Source organism: Pleurodeles waltl, chromosome 10 (genome assembly GCF_031143425.1).
Source record: "Pleurodeles waltl isolate 20211129_DDA chromosome 10, aPleWal1.hap1.20221129, whole genome shotgun sequence".
NCBI classification, from domain to species: domain Eukaryota; kingdom Metazoa; phylum Chordata; class Amphibia; order Caudata; family Salamandridae; genus Pleurodeles; species Pleurodeles waltl.
In genome coordinates, this window is record NC_090449.1 from 267,502,154 (window position 1) to 267,517,050 (window position 14,897).

General features: G+C 49.9%; 1 protein-coding gene across 2 annotated transcripts in view; it reads left to right on the forward strand.

The window, feature by feature from the left end:
* USP7 (ubiquitin specific peptidase 7) overlaps positions 1 to 14,897 on the forward strand; it is a 1,253,379-nt gene that overhangs the window by 1,178,404 nt on the left and 60,078 nt on the right. The window lies entirely within an intron of this gene.

Sequence of the window (14,897 nt, forward strand, 5' to 3'; positions counted from 1 at the left end):
ACCTTACCTCAACCCTGGGTAGTTGTGCCTTTGCGCAGTCAGGTTTCAACAAAAGAACAAGTGTAAAGCCTTTGAACAGTACCTAAACAACTGAAAAAGAAACATCACTCAAGAAATCCAACACCAGTTTATAAATATATTATCTGATAGAGACTTAAAGCTGCAACTTCCTTACCTTTTAGAATTTCCAAGCATCTGCTTGGAATCCGGTACTTCTGCTGCACAGTACGCATGTGCATGTTGCCGGGTGGTGGTGTTCGGATCATCATGGCATCGTTAGAGCCTTCTGGGACATCATGGTCGCCTATAAAGGCACTACCTGGGTGCTCGTGGTTTGAGAAAAGGCCATTTTTTGACCTGGTTAGCCCCCACTTTTTGCCTGGTATGTGATGAAGCATAGAAGTTGTTAGTGCCCAAGGCCCCTGCTAACCAGGTTTCTTGGGCCATAGCTCTTTCCTAAAACTGTTGTGATGCATTGGCACAATTGGAGACACTTTTAGCTGCTACCGTAAATACTTGGAAATGGTACTTAGTTACCCAGGACATGAGGTACTAAGGGTAGGCCCCTGAAGGCAGCAGCAGTGATTGAGCCACCCTCTAGGGCCATTTATTCAGAGGTAGCCAGCACTGAAATTGCAGGCTGAGCGTTCTGATGCAACCCTAAAATGCAAACTCGACATGGCACGCTGCCTGTGTGCACTGCCTACAACACACTGCATGCAATATAGGTAAGTCACCCATCTGGGAGGCCTTCCAGCCCTAAGCCAGGGTGCACTATACTGTGTGTGAGGGCATAGCTGCATGAACAGTATGCCCCCACAGTGCCCTTGCCGAACCTGGGACATAGTGAGTGAACAGAGCAGCCGTATCTGATAGAGACATCTAGTTCCAGATTCCTTACTTTGAATTTCCCCTGCTGTGCACACCAGTCCACCCCTCGCCTCCATTTCTTTAGGGTCGGATGTGTAGACATACAAGTTACTTTCCTTCTGTAACGTAATATCTGGTAGAGACACATTCTAGTTGCACATTCCTTACCTTAGAATGTCCCCAGACACCCGACTGCATCCAGAGATTTTTCTTCGAGCAGTACCTCTGCATGACGTCAGTGGACGCCGTAATTGTCGTGTTCGCCGTGATGACGTCGCAGTCGTATATCGGTGCCACCCCGGCATGCTGACGTCAGTTCTTTTCTTTCCGCGCCAGCCTATGCGCTACCTCAGTCATTTTTTGACTACATGTAAGAAAATGCCACTGTTGGCATGGTTACCCCCTAACTGTTGGCCTTTTGTTGATGCTAGTTATGATTGAAAGTGTGCTGGGCCCCTGCTAACCAGGCCCCAGCACCAGTGTTCTTTCCCTAAAACTGTACCTTTGTCTCCACAATTGGCACAGCCCTGGCACACAGATAAGTCCCTTGTAAATGGTACCCCTGGTACCAAGGGCCCTGTGGGCAGGGACAGTCTCTAAGGGCTGCAGCATGTATTATGCCACCCCAGGGGCCCCTCACTCAGCACATGCACACTGCCTCACAGTTTGTGTGTGCTGGTGGGGAGAAAAAGATTAAGTCGACACAGCACTCCCCTCAGGGTGCCATGCCTACAACCCACTACCTGTGGCTTAGATAAGTCACCCCTCTAGAGGGCCTTACAGCCCTAATGCAGGGTGCACTGTACCACAGATGAGGGCATAGCTGCATGAGCACTATGCCCCTACAGCAGTGGTCTCCAAACTTTTTAATGCTGCCCCCCAGTTGAAAAATAAAAATCATTGAGCCCCCCCCCCCCAGAATTTTTCACAATTATTCTATAAAGATGGCAATGTTTAAATACGTCCAGACCTATTTGAACATTGCAGTTAAGTACTGTTACGTTTTTAAAAATGCTATAACATGCTTCTGCTTACCCCTTCGTTGCCAGGCCTTTTCCCCCTCCTGTGCGAGGCCTTTTTTTTGGCTATTTGGGGCAGTTTGAGCTTAGGCCCTCATAACTTTTTGTCCACATAAGCTAGCCAAGCCAAATTTGCGTCCTTTTTTCCCAACATCCTAGGGATTCTAGAGGTACCCAGACTTTGTGGGTTCCCCTGAAGGAGGACAAGAAATCAGCCAAAATACAGTGAAAAAATCGTTTTGTTTTTTTAAAAAAATGGGAAAAAGTGGCTGCAGAAGAAGGCTTGTGGTTTTTCCCTGAAAATGGCATCAACAAAGGGTTTGCGGTGCTAAAATCACCAGCTTCCCAGCTTTCAGGAACAGGCAGACTTGAATCAGAAAACCCAATTGTTCAACACAAATTTGGCCTTTTACTGGGACATACCCCATTTTTACATTTTTTTGTGCTTTCAGCCTCCTTCCAGTCAGTGACAGAAATGGGCGTGAAACCAATGCTGGAACCCAGAAACCTAAACATTTCTGAAAAGTAGACAAAATCCTGAATTCAGCAAGGGGTCATTTGTATAGATCCTACAAGAGTTTCCTACAGAAAATAACAACTGAAAAAGAAAAATATTGAAATTGAGGTGAAAAAAACAGCAATTTTTCTCTACGTTTTATGTCAGATTTTCGAAAGCAATATACCGTTACGTCTGCTGGACTCCTCTGGTTGCGGGGATATATAGGGCTTGTAGGTTCATCAAGAACCCAAGGTACCCAGAGCCAATAAATGAGCTGCACCCTGCAGTGCGTTTTCATTCTATAGAGGGTATACAGCAATTCATTTGCTGAAATATAAAGAGTCAAAAATAGCTATCAAGAAAACCTTTGTATTTCCAAAATAGGCACAAGATAAGGTGTTGAGGAGCAGTGGTTATTTGCACATCTCTGAATTCCCGGGTAACCATACTAGCATGTGAATTACAGGGCATTTCTCAAATAGATGTCTTTTTACACTCACTCTTATATTTGGAAGGAAAAAATGTAGAGAAAGACAAGAGGCAATAACACTTGTTTTGCTAATCTATGTTCCCCCAAGTCTCCCGATAAAAATTATACCTCACTTGTGTGGGTAGGCCTAGCGCCCGTGACAGGAAACGCCCCAAAACGCAACGTGGACACATCCCATTTTTTGACAGAAAACAGAGGTGTTTTTTGCAAAGTGCCTACCTGTAGATTTTGGCCTCTAGCTCAGCCGGCACCTAGGGAAACCTACCAAAACTGTGCATTTTTAAAAAAAACTAGAGACCTAGGGGAATCCAAGATGGGGTGACTTGTGGGGCTCTGACCAGGTTCTGTTACCCAGAATCCTTTGCAAACATCAAAATTTGGCCCAAAAAACACTTTTTCCTCATTTCGGTGACAGAAAGTTCTGGAATCTGAGAGGAGCCACAAATTTCCTTCCACCCAGCGTTTCCCTAAGTCTCTTGATAAAATGGTACCTCACTTCTGTGGGTAGGCCTAGCGACCACGAAAGGAAATTGCCCAAAACACAACGTGGACACAACATATTTTTTTCACAGAAAACAGAGGTGTTTTTTGCAAAGTGCTTACCTGTGGATTTTGGCCTCTAGCTCAGCCGGTCAGAAATAGCCTAAAACAAATTTCCTCCGTCGCTTCCCCTGCGTGACATTGGCGGCAAAAAAAAAAATCCCCGGTGCCTAGTGGTAGCTGCAGAAATGGTCTAAATACAATTTGCCCCCCCAGGGGAGCGACCCTTGCCTATTGGGTCGCTCCCCATCTCTTTAAAAAAAAAAAAAAAAAAAAACACACAAAAAATAAATTTGCCCTGGTGCCTAGAGGTTTCTGACCCCCCTGGGGGCAGAAATGGCCTAAAACAAAATTCTGCCGCCCCTGGGGGCAGATCGGCCTAATAGGCAGAAAAGGCCTTCCCAAAAAAATGGCCCCCCGGGAGCGACCCTTGCCCAAGGGGTCGCTCCCTTATGTCCATAACCAACAAAAAAAAAATCACTTCTGTGGGTCTCACATCCCAGTTTGAAGACCTCTGCCCTACACTGACTAAGCCAATTCTTAGACATTGTAAGACATTGTAAGTGCAGGGTAGCCATAAAGAGTATGTGGTCTGGGAGTTTGTCAAACAAGAACTCCACAGCTCCATAATGACTACACTGAATACTGAAAGTTTGGTATCAAACTTCTCAGCACAATAAATCCACACTAATGCCAGTGTGGGATTTATTGAGAAATGCACACAGAGGGCATCTTAGATATGCCCCCTCCATACCAGCCCAACTGCTAGTGCTAGACTAACCAGTTCCTGCCAGCCTGCCACATCCAAACGTGTTTCTGGCCACATGGGGAGTGCCTTTGTCACTCTGTGGCCAGGAACAAAGCCTGCACTGGGTGGAGGTGCTTCACACCTCCCCACTGCAGGAGCTGTAACACTTGTTGGTGAGCCTCAAAGACTCCAGCCTGGTGTTACAGCACCCCAGGGCACTCCAGCTAGTGGAGATGCCCGCCCCCTGGAAAAGCCCCCACTTTTGGCGGAAAGTCCAGAGGGATAATGAGAAAAACAAGGAGTCACACCCTCAGCCAGATCCACCCCTAAGGTGACCAGAGCTGAAGTGCCCCCCCCTCCTTGGAAAATCCTCCATCTTGATTTGGAGGATTTAGCCCAACAGGGATAGGGGTGTGCTCACCTCCCCAAATGGAGGGAGCACACAGAGGATGTAGCCACCCTCAAGGAAAGTAGCCCTTGGCTACTGCGCTGTGACCCTAACACATCACTAAATTCAGTCTTTAGGGGCTACCCTGAACCCAGGATTCAGATTCCTGATGACCTGCAAAGAAGGGCTACTTAGCTACTTACCCCCAGTGACCAGCAGGCGGCCCTCACCCTTGCCCAGTCAGTGGCTGGCCCATGAAGCCCCCGCCCCCGGGTCCATGCATTGAATCCGATTGCAAACCAGACGCCCTGTTTGCCCACTTCACACGGCCGCCCCTGAGGGTGTTGTGTGCCTACTTGGTCTTCCCCCGAGGACGCAAGTACTTACCTGCCAGCAGACTGGATCCAGAACACCCCCTGTCTCCATAGGCGCCCATGTTATTTTAGCTCCTGTTTGACCTCTGCACCTGACCGGCTCTGTGTTGCTGGTGCTTGGGTGTTTGGGTTTGACTTGAACCCCCAATGGTGGGTTACCTATGCCCCGGAGACTGAACATGTAAGTGCTTTACTTACCGTATTAACCAAACTGTCCACTTTTAAAATATAAAACACTGTGTACATTACTGTTTTGTTTTCAAAGTTCCAACTATCCCCTTGCAAAGTACCTTACATTTAATGTACTTACCTGCAATTTGAATCTTGTGGTTCTAAAATAAATTAAGAAACAAATATTTTTCTATATAAAAACCTATTGACCTGGACTTAAGTCATTGAGTGTGTTCTCATTTATTGCCTGTGTGTGTACAACAAATGCTCAACACTACCCTCTGATAAGCCTAACTACTTTACCACACTACAACAAATAGAGCATTAGTATTATCCATTATTTCCTCGGTCAAGCCTCATGGGGAACCCCTGAACTCTGTGCACACTATATCTCACTTTGAGATATAGTGTGCTCAAAGTTTGGTCCAAGGTAGCCCACCGTTGGGGGTTCAAGGCAACCCCAAAGTTACCACACCAGCTGCTCAGGACCGGTCAGGTGCAGAGGTCAAAGAGGTGCCCAAAACACATAGGCTTCAATGGAGAACAGGGGTGCCCTGGTTCGAGTTTGCCAGCAGGTAAGTACCTGCTTCCTCGGGGGGAAGACCAGGGGGTTTTGTAGGGCACCGGGGGGACACAAGCAGGCACAGAAAGTACACCCTCAGCGGCACAGGGGCGGCCGGGTGCAGAGTGCCAACAGGCGTCGGGTTTTGTATAGAAAGTAATGGGGCGACCCGGGGGTCTCTTCAAAGATGCAGGCAGGCACGAGGGGCTCCTCGGGGTAGCCACCACCTGGGATAGGCAGAGGGTCGCTCCTGCACTGGAGTTCGGTTCCTTCAGGTCCTGGGGGCTGCGGGTGCAGTGTTGATTTCAGGCGTCGGGTCCCTTGTTATAGGCAGTCGCGGTCAGGGGAAGCCTCTGGATTTCCTCTGCAGGCGTCGCTGTGGGGGCTCAGGGGGTCGTCTCTGGCTAATCACGGGCTCAGGGGCGTCGGATGCAGAGTGGAAAGTCTCACTCTTCCAGCGGGAAAGGTGAAGTCTTCATAGTTGTTTCTTTGTTGCAAGAAAGTTGCAGATTGTTTAACAGGGCCGCTGTTCACTGGAGTTTCTTGGTCCTTGGTTGCAGGGTAGTCCTCTGAGGCTTCAGAGGTTGCTGGTCCCTGTTGGATGCGTCGCTATTGCAGTTTTCTTCGAAGTGGGGAGACAGGCCGGTATGGCTGGAGCCAAAGCAGTTGTCGTCTCAGTCTTCACTGCAGGGCTTCAGGTCAGCAGTCGTCCTTCTTGTTAAGGTTGCAGGAATCTAGTTTCCTAGGCTCTGGGGAGCCCCTAAATCCTGAATTTAGGGGTGTGTTTAGGTCTGAGAGGGCAGTAGCCAATGGCTACTGTCCTTGAGGGTGGCTACACCCTCTTTGTGCCTCCTCCCTGTGGGGAGGGGGGCACATCCCTAATCCTATTGGGGGAATCCCCCATCCACAAGAAGGAGGATTTCTAAAAGTAAGGGTCACCTCAGCTCAGGATACCTTAGAAGCTGTCCTGACTGGTGGGTGGTGACTCCTTGATTTTCTCATTATCTCCTCCAGCCTTGCTGCCAAAAGTGGGGGCAGTGGCTGGAGGCGGCGGGCATCTCCACTAGCTGGGATGCCCTGGGGCGCTGTAACAAAAAGGGTGAGGCTTTGAGGCTCACCGCCAGGTGTTACAGTTCCTGCAGGGGGAGGTGAGAAGCACTTCCACCCAGTACAGGCTTTGTTCCTGGCCACAGAGTGGTAGTGTGGTCGAGCAGTAAACTTATCAGACGGTAGTGTTAAACATTTGTTGTACACACAGGCAATAAATGAGAACACACACTCAAAGACTTCACTCCAGGCCAATAGGTTTTTAAATAGAAAAATATTATTTTCTTTATTTTTATAACCACAAGTTCAAGATTTGAGGTAAATACATCAAATACATAAAATGCAAGGTACTCCACACAGGTAAGTTAGGAACTTTGAATTAGAGCAATAACATATACAGTTATTGTTAAAATGGCAATAGCTATTTTAAAAGTAGACAGTGCAAAAATCAACAGTTCCTCGGGAGGTAAATACAGGTTAGATTGTGAGGTAAGTAAGACACTTACAAGTCTCACTTCCTGGGCATAGGCAGCCCACCGTTAGGGGTTCAATGCGACCCCAAAGTTACCACACCAGCAGCTCAGGGCCGGTCAGGTGCAGATGTCAGAGGTGCCCAAAACACACAGGTGCCTATGGAGAGCAGGGGTGCTCCGGTTCCAGTCTACCAGCAGGTAAGTACCCGCGTCCTCCGCGGGCAGACCAGGGGGGTTTTGTAGAGCACTGAGGGGGGGGGGACACAACTAGGCACACAACACACCCTCAGCTGCACAGGGGCGATCGGGTGCAGTGTGCAAAGCAGGCGTCGGGTTTTGTATTGGTTTCAATGGAGGGACCGGGGGGGTCACTCTAGCGGTGCAGGCAGGGCACAGGGGGGCTTTTCAGGCCAACCACCACCTGGGCAAGGCAGAGGGTCGCCTGTGGGTCACTCCTGCACTGAAGTTCGGTTCCTTCTGGTCCTGGGGGCTGTGGGTGCATCGCTTGGTCCAGGCGTAGGGTCCCTTGTTACAGGCAGTTGCGGTCAGGGGGAGCCTCTGAATTCTCTCTGCAGGCGTCGCTGTGGGGGTGCAGGGGGGTCATCTGTTTACTCACAAGGTTGCAGTCGCCTTGGAGTCCTCCCTGTAGTGTTGGTTCTCTGGAGCTCGAGCTTTAGAATTTTCTCCCAGGCGTCAGACTGGATCCGGAGATTTTTCTTGAAGCAATACCCTTGCACGTCGGCAGGTGGTGTCAGTCGACTCCTCGGCGTCATGGTCGCGTGATGACATCTGGAGTAGTATATAGATGCCGCCCTCACGCAGTGACATCAGTTCTTTTCTTTCCGCGCCACGCTCTGGTCCAGAGCAGAGCTGCCCTGGCTATTTTTTGGCTGAATTCGACTGTTTTGTCAAGTTTTTTTCTTTGCAACTTTGGTGCGTCTTAGATGTCTTCGAAGACTGGGTTCAAGCCACGCGAGGACTGTCATCGGATGATGTCGCTGACGGATGCTCATCGGGTGTGTCTGTGGTGCTGGGCCATGCACCTGAAGGCTTTGAGGGAGCGGTCCCTAAAGCTAATGGTGGCCCGGCACTCAACTCCGTGTAGGTCCCGGTCTCATTCGAGAGGAAGGTCTCGATCGGTCACAGTTATCACCACTCATGTTCTAAATCCTCGGGTCAAGGTAAGAAGTAGTCCCATCACTCTCCGACTTCACCCCGTCGCTCGGCCGACGCGAGGGCGGGAAGAGCGTCCACGCACTAGGCCTCCGTCCTCGGAGTCTGAGTCGGCTCCGCGCTTCCCTGATTTTCCCAGAGCCGGAGCGACCCCCCAACTTAGAGTTTTATGAGGCCATACGCCTCATATTTGGACGGGCCGACCCCGATATGTTGCCTACAGTCTGCTTTTCACCCCTTTTGTGGCCATGGAAGGGCCTCCCTGTCGTGTCCTCCACACAGCCACTGTGCCTCGCACGTTGGTCAGCCTATGCTTGGCCGAGGACGTGGAATCACATGTGACCGTGGGACAGAACCAGAGGTCTGTCCAGTCCTCCTCTGCCCCCGCTGCAGCCTCCAAACCCTCCTAGTCCATCCCGTCACTCCCATCCAGTTGGTGGCAGGATTTGCCATCACCTGCCCCACTGGGAACATGTCACCACAGACAGGTGGGGTTTGCAGATCGTTCAAAAGGGCTATTCCCTCACTTTCGAATCTGCTCCACCACTCATGCCATTATCCTTCAATCACCTTCCAGAGGATCATTTGGCGCTTCTCCACCAGGAAGTCGCAGCTCTTTTGGCCAAGGGAGCTATAGAAAAGGTCCCTGTGCCAGAAGTAGGTTGTGGTTGTTATTCCTGCTACTTTCTGATACCAAAGGAGGACAAGGGCTTACATCCTATTCTAGACCTTCGGGACCTAAACTACTTCAAGAAGGAGAAATTCAGAATGCTCACCCTGGCTCAGGTTCGGTCTGCCTTGGACCCAGGAGACTGGATGGTACTGTTGGACTCGCAGGACTCTTAATTCCACATCCGTCGTCTCCCACCTGCAGACTATGGCGAACCTCCTGCACACACTGGGGTTCACAATCAACATGCCGAAGTCACACCTGACACCCTCTGTCGCTCCTTTTCATAGGAGCAGTTCTGGAGACAGTGCAGTTTTGGACTTATCACCCGAAAAACGAGTCCAAGACATTCAGGCTATGATTCCGGTCTTTCGGCCTCGTCTTAGGTTTCGGTGGGACTGACTCTGAGGCTGATGGGCCTCATGGCCTCATGCATCCTGCTAGTAACACATGCCAGATGGCATATGCGGGATCTGTAGTGGGACCTGAAGTTTCAGTGGGGGCAGCATCCGGGGAATCTCTCAGACCTGGTCCAGATCTCAGAGGGGACTGCGAAAGACCTGCAGTGGTGGCTTTCAAATCCAAATTGGGTCCACAGCAGATCCCTCTCCCTTCCCCAACCAGATCCCTATAGTGACAGATGCGTCACTTCTGGGTTGGGGTGGCCACATGGGAGAGGCAGAGATTAGAGGCCTCTGGACTCTGGCGGCGTTGAGGCTCCATATAAATTTGCCGGAGCTCCGGGCGATCAGGCTTGCGTTGAAAGCATTCCTTCCCTCTCTCCAAGGGAAAGTAGTGCAGGTGTTCATGGACAATACTACCGCCATGTGGTACTCCAACAAACAGGGCGCAGTAGGGTCCTGGACCTTTTGTCAGGAGGCACTACGCCTCTGGACATGGCTGGAACATCAGGGCATTACACTGATGGTTCAACATCTGGCGGGCTCCCTCAACGCCAGAGCGGACAAAATCAGCTGTCGATGCACAGCCGATCACGAATGGCGTCTCCATCCGGAGGTGGCGCAAGGTCTCTTTCAGCAGTGGGGAGAGCCTTGGTTAGATATGTTTGCCACTGCAGAGAACGCGCAGTGTCAGCTGTTTTGCGCTTTCGAGTTTCCAAGGCGGCACTTGCTCGTAGACGGCTTTTGTCTCGAGTGGTACTCTGGCCCCCTTTACGCCTTCCCACCTATCCCTCTTCTGCCCAGAGTTCTCAAGAAAATCAGGAACGACCGGGCCCAATTCATCTTGGTGGCTCCGGACTGGGCACCGAGTATGGTATCCAGAGCTATTGAGCATGTCCATTGATCCCCCACTCAGACTGCCTCTTCTGGCGGATCTTCTGTCACAGCAACAGGGGACTGTTCTTCACCCGAATCTATCCAACCTCCGCCTTCTTGTGTCGAGATTGAGCGGCGCTAGTTGACGGCTTTTGCCCTTCCACCTGAGGTCTGCAATGTTATCTTGGCAGCCAGGCGTCCATCCACCAAAGCGGTATACGCCTGTCGTTGGAATAAATTTGTGGCATGGTGTACCAGCAAATCTGTTCCCCTTTCCGCCCCTCTATCTGAGGTTCTTCTGTTCATTTTTTCTTTGGCCCAGCAGGGCTCTGCTTTGGGCACCGTTAAAGGGTTTTTATCTGCCATTTCAGCCTTTCTTAGGCTACCTGATCAGCCCTCACGCTTTAAATCGCCTATTGTGAGTAGATTCCTCAAAGGAGTTTGCCCATTTATTTCCTCCCACTCCATTTATCATACCTCAGTGGGACCTTAATCTTGTACGTACTTACTTGATGTGTTCCTCCTTTTAGCCAATGCATTATTGTCCTTTGCGGCTCCACACCTTCAAAACTCTTTATGGTCGCTGTCACCTCTGCTCGCAGGGTGAGTGAGCTTCAGGCCCTTTCCTCAAAACCTCCCTACTTGTCTGTGCACACTGACAGTCGTGTTGCACACTAGGGCTTCCTTCCTTCCTTCCTAAGGTGATTACACCCTTTAATGTCGGCCAGTCCATCACTCTGCCTACTTTCTTGCACCCCCACATCCTTCCCATGAGGAGGAGAGACTCCACTGTCTGGACCCAAAAAGAGCGTTGGCGTTCTTCCTCAATCGTACTAAAGATTTGTGGGTGTGAAAAAAGGAAAAGTGGTGCAAAAGCATACCATCTCTCGATGGGTGATTCTTTGCATCAAAATGTGCTTCTCTTTGGCCAAAAAGCAACCCCCTGAAGGCTTGCTTGCTCATTCCACCATAGCAACTGCTGCTTCCACTGCGTTAGCTCGCGGAGTTCCTGTCCTGGATATCTGCCAGCAAGCTACGTGGGCGTCCCTGCACACGTTTGCTAAGCACTACTGCGTGGACAGTCTGGTCCATCGGGATGGCTATTTTGGTTGTTCGGTCCTGCAGGACTTCCTAGTATGATCTTGGTTCGCAGCCCACCACCGAGGATGGCATTGCTTGGGTATCTATTCTAACGTAAGGAATCTGCAACTAGAAGTCTCTAGCAGATGTACAAGTTACTTACCTTCGGTAACTAAATATCTGGTAGAGACAATGTTCGGTGGCATGTGTAGCTGCAGATACACATGCTGTGCATAGTCCGCCGTCTGGTGTTGGGTCGGAGTGTTACAAGTTGTTTTTCTTCGAAGAAGTCTTTTCGAGTCACGAGACCGAGGGACTCCTCCTCCTTTGTTTCCATTGCGCATGGGCGTAGACTCCATCTTAGATTGTTTTTTTTCCGCCATCGGGTTCGGACATGTTCCTTTTCGCTCCGGGTTTCGGGACGGAAAGATAGTCAAAACTTCGGAAAACTGCGTCGGTATTGTTTTGTTCGGTATCGGGTTAGATAGAATCGACACCGAATCGTGAAGAGCTCTGGTAGCCCTTCGGGGTAACTTCGACCCCCCGTCGGGGCCTGGTCGGTCCGACTGCGTGTAACATCGACACCGATGGAACGGACCCCGTTCCGATTCTGTCCTAAATGCCACAGCAAATACCCATATACAGACCAACATTTGGTCTGTAACTTGTGCCTGTCGCCCGAGCACAAGGAAGAAACGTCTGAGGCCTGTCGTGCGTTTCGGTCCCGAAAGACGCTCCGTGACCGAAGAGCCAGAAGGTTGCAAATGGCGTCCACGCCGACAGGACAACGAGGGTTCGAGGAACAAGGAGAAGAGCCTTGTTCATCCATGAATCGGACTCAGAGGAATTCGACGTCGAAGAAACCGTGAGTAAGACGTCGAAACAAGCACCACACGGGAAAACAGACAAGGCCCAGGGAACGCCACTGCCAACAGGCCATGGCTCAACCCATAAAATAGGTGACCGTCCATCGGCACCGAAAAAGGGCGAACCGGTGCCGAGATCGTCCGACTCGGGTCGAGACACAGGCACGCAGCAATCTCGGGACCGAGAAAGTGCTGCCGAAAAGGGTCGACGCCGAGACAGCGGAACCGAGGATGATCGACGCCGAGAAGGCTCGACTACAAAAAAGAGAAAATTCTCCTCGGAGCCGAAAACAAGCAAAGACACAGTTTCGGTGCCAAAACGCCCAGCAACCGAACCGACTGCCAGCTCGTATTCAGAGGAACAATCACTGTCCTCTCAAATGCGCAAACACAGATTTGAAGAAGAGTTACAAACCACTGACGTAGACCACACCCAGAAGCGGATCTTCATACAGAGTGGGACAGGGAAGATCAGCACTCTTCCCCCAATCAGGAGGAAAAGGAGACTCGAGTTCCAAACACAAGAACCAACACCACAAGCAAAAGTGGTGAAGAAAGTAACTCCACCACCCTCTCCTCCACCTGTAACTCATACATCACCGGCACAAACTCCGTCACATTCACCAGCTCATACCACCATGAGCCAAGATGACCAGGACGCTTGGGACCTATACGACGCCCCAGTATCAGACAATAGTCCTGAGTCGTACCCTACCAAGCCCTCACCACCTGAGGACAGCACAGCGTATGCACAGGTGGTAGCTAGGGCAGCAGAGTTCCATAACGTGTCGTTACACTCAGAACCTGTTGAGGATGACTTCCTTTTCAACACACTCTCCTCCACCCATAGCACCTATCAAAGCCTGCCTACGCTCCCGGGAATGCTAAGGCACGCAAAACAGATCTTTAAAGAACCTGTCAAAAGCAGAGCGATAACTCCACGGGTGGAGAAAAAATATAAAGCACCGCCCACGGACCCTGCTTTTATCACATCACAACTGCCACCAGATTCAGTTGTAGTAGGGGCAGCTCGCAAGAGAGCCAACTCGCACACATCAGGCGACGCCCCACCTCCGGACAAAGAGAGCCGCAAGTTCGACGCAGCTGGAAAAAGGGTTGCCGTACAAGCTGCAAACCAGTGGCGCATCGCGAACTCTCGGGCACTCCTAGTGCGATATGACAGAGCCCATTGGGATGAGATGCAGCATCTCATCGAGCATCTGCCCAAAGAATTACAGAAACGGGCAAAACAAGTAGTTGAGGAGGGACAAAATATCTCTAATAACCAAATACGCTCCTCTATGGATGCAGCGGATACAGCTGCAAGAACAATAAATACCGCAGTAACCATAAGAAGGCACGCATGGTTGCGCACATCCGGGTTTAAACCAGAGATCCAACAGGCAGTGCTCAATATGCCGTTCAACGAACAACAATTGTTTGGACCCGATGTGGACACGGCAATTGAGAAATTGAAAAAGGACACTGACACAGCCAAGGCCATGGGCGCACTCTATTTCCCGCAGGGCAGAGGCACTTTTGGCACATTTCGCAGAACACCCTTCAGAGGGGGGTTTCGGGGTCAAGCCACACAAGCCAGCACCTCACAATCAACACCGTCTACCTACGAGGGACAGTACCAAAGGGGAGGCTTTCGGGGCCAGTACAGAGGGGGACAATTCCCTAGAAACCGGGGAAAATTTCAAGGTCCCAAAACCCCTACAACCAAACAGTGACTCACAAGTCACTCAACCCCTTCACACAACACCAGTGGGGGGGAAGACTAAGCCAATTTTACAAAGCTTGGGAGGAGATAACAACAGACACTTGGGTCTTAGCAATTATCCAACATGGTTATTGCATAGAATTTCTCCAAATCCCTCCAAATGTCCCACCAAAAACACAAAACATGTCAAAACAGCATTTAGACCTTCTGGAATTAGAAGTTCAGGCATTACTGCAAAAGGACGCAATAGAACTTGTACCACGTACACAAAGGAACACAGGAGTTTACTCACTGTACTTTCTAATACCAAAAAAAGACAAAACACTGAGACCAATCTTAGATCTCAGAACACTAAACATCTACATCAAATCGGAACACGTTCACATGGTCACGCTACAAGACGTATTACCACTGCTAAAACAACAAGACTATATGACAACCTTAGATCTAAAGGACGCGTATTTCCACATACCGATACATCCCTCGCACAGGAAATACCTAAGGTTCGTTTTCAAGGGAATACATTACCAATTCAAAGTGTTGCCGTTCGGTATAACAACCGCACCAAGAGTATTTACAAAATGCCTAGCAGTAGTAGCTGCACATATCAGAAAGCAGCAAATACACGTGTTCCCCTACCTAGACGATTGGCTAATCAAAACCAACTCCCTAACAAAGTGTTCACACCACACAGAGTATGTCATACAAACCCTCTACAAACTCGGTTTCTCCATCAACTATGCAAAATCACACATTCTGCCGTGCAAAACACAGCAATACTTAGGAGCGACAATCAACACAACAAAGAGAATAGCCACTCCAAGTCCACAAAGGGTTCAAAATGTTTACAAGGTTATACAAGCCATGTATCCGACACAAAAAATACATGCAAAGATGGTATTAAAACTCCTAGGCATGATGTCT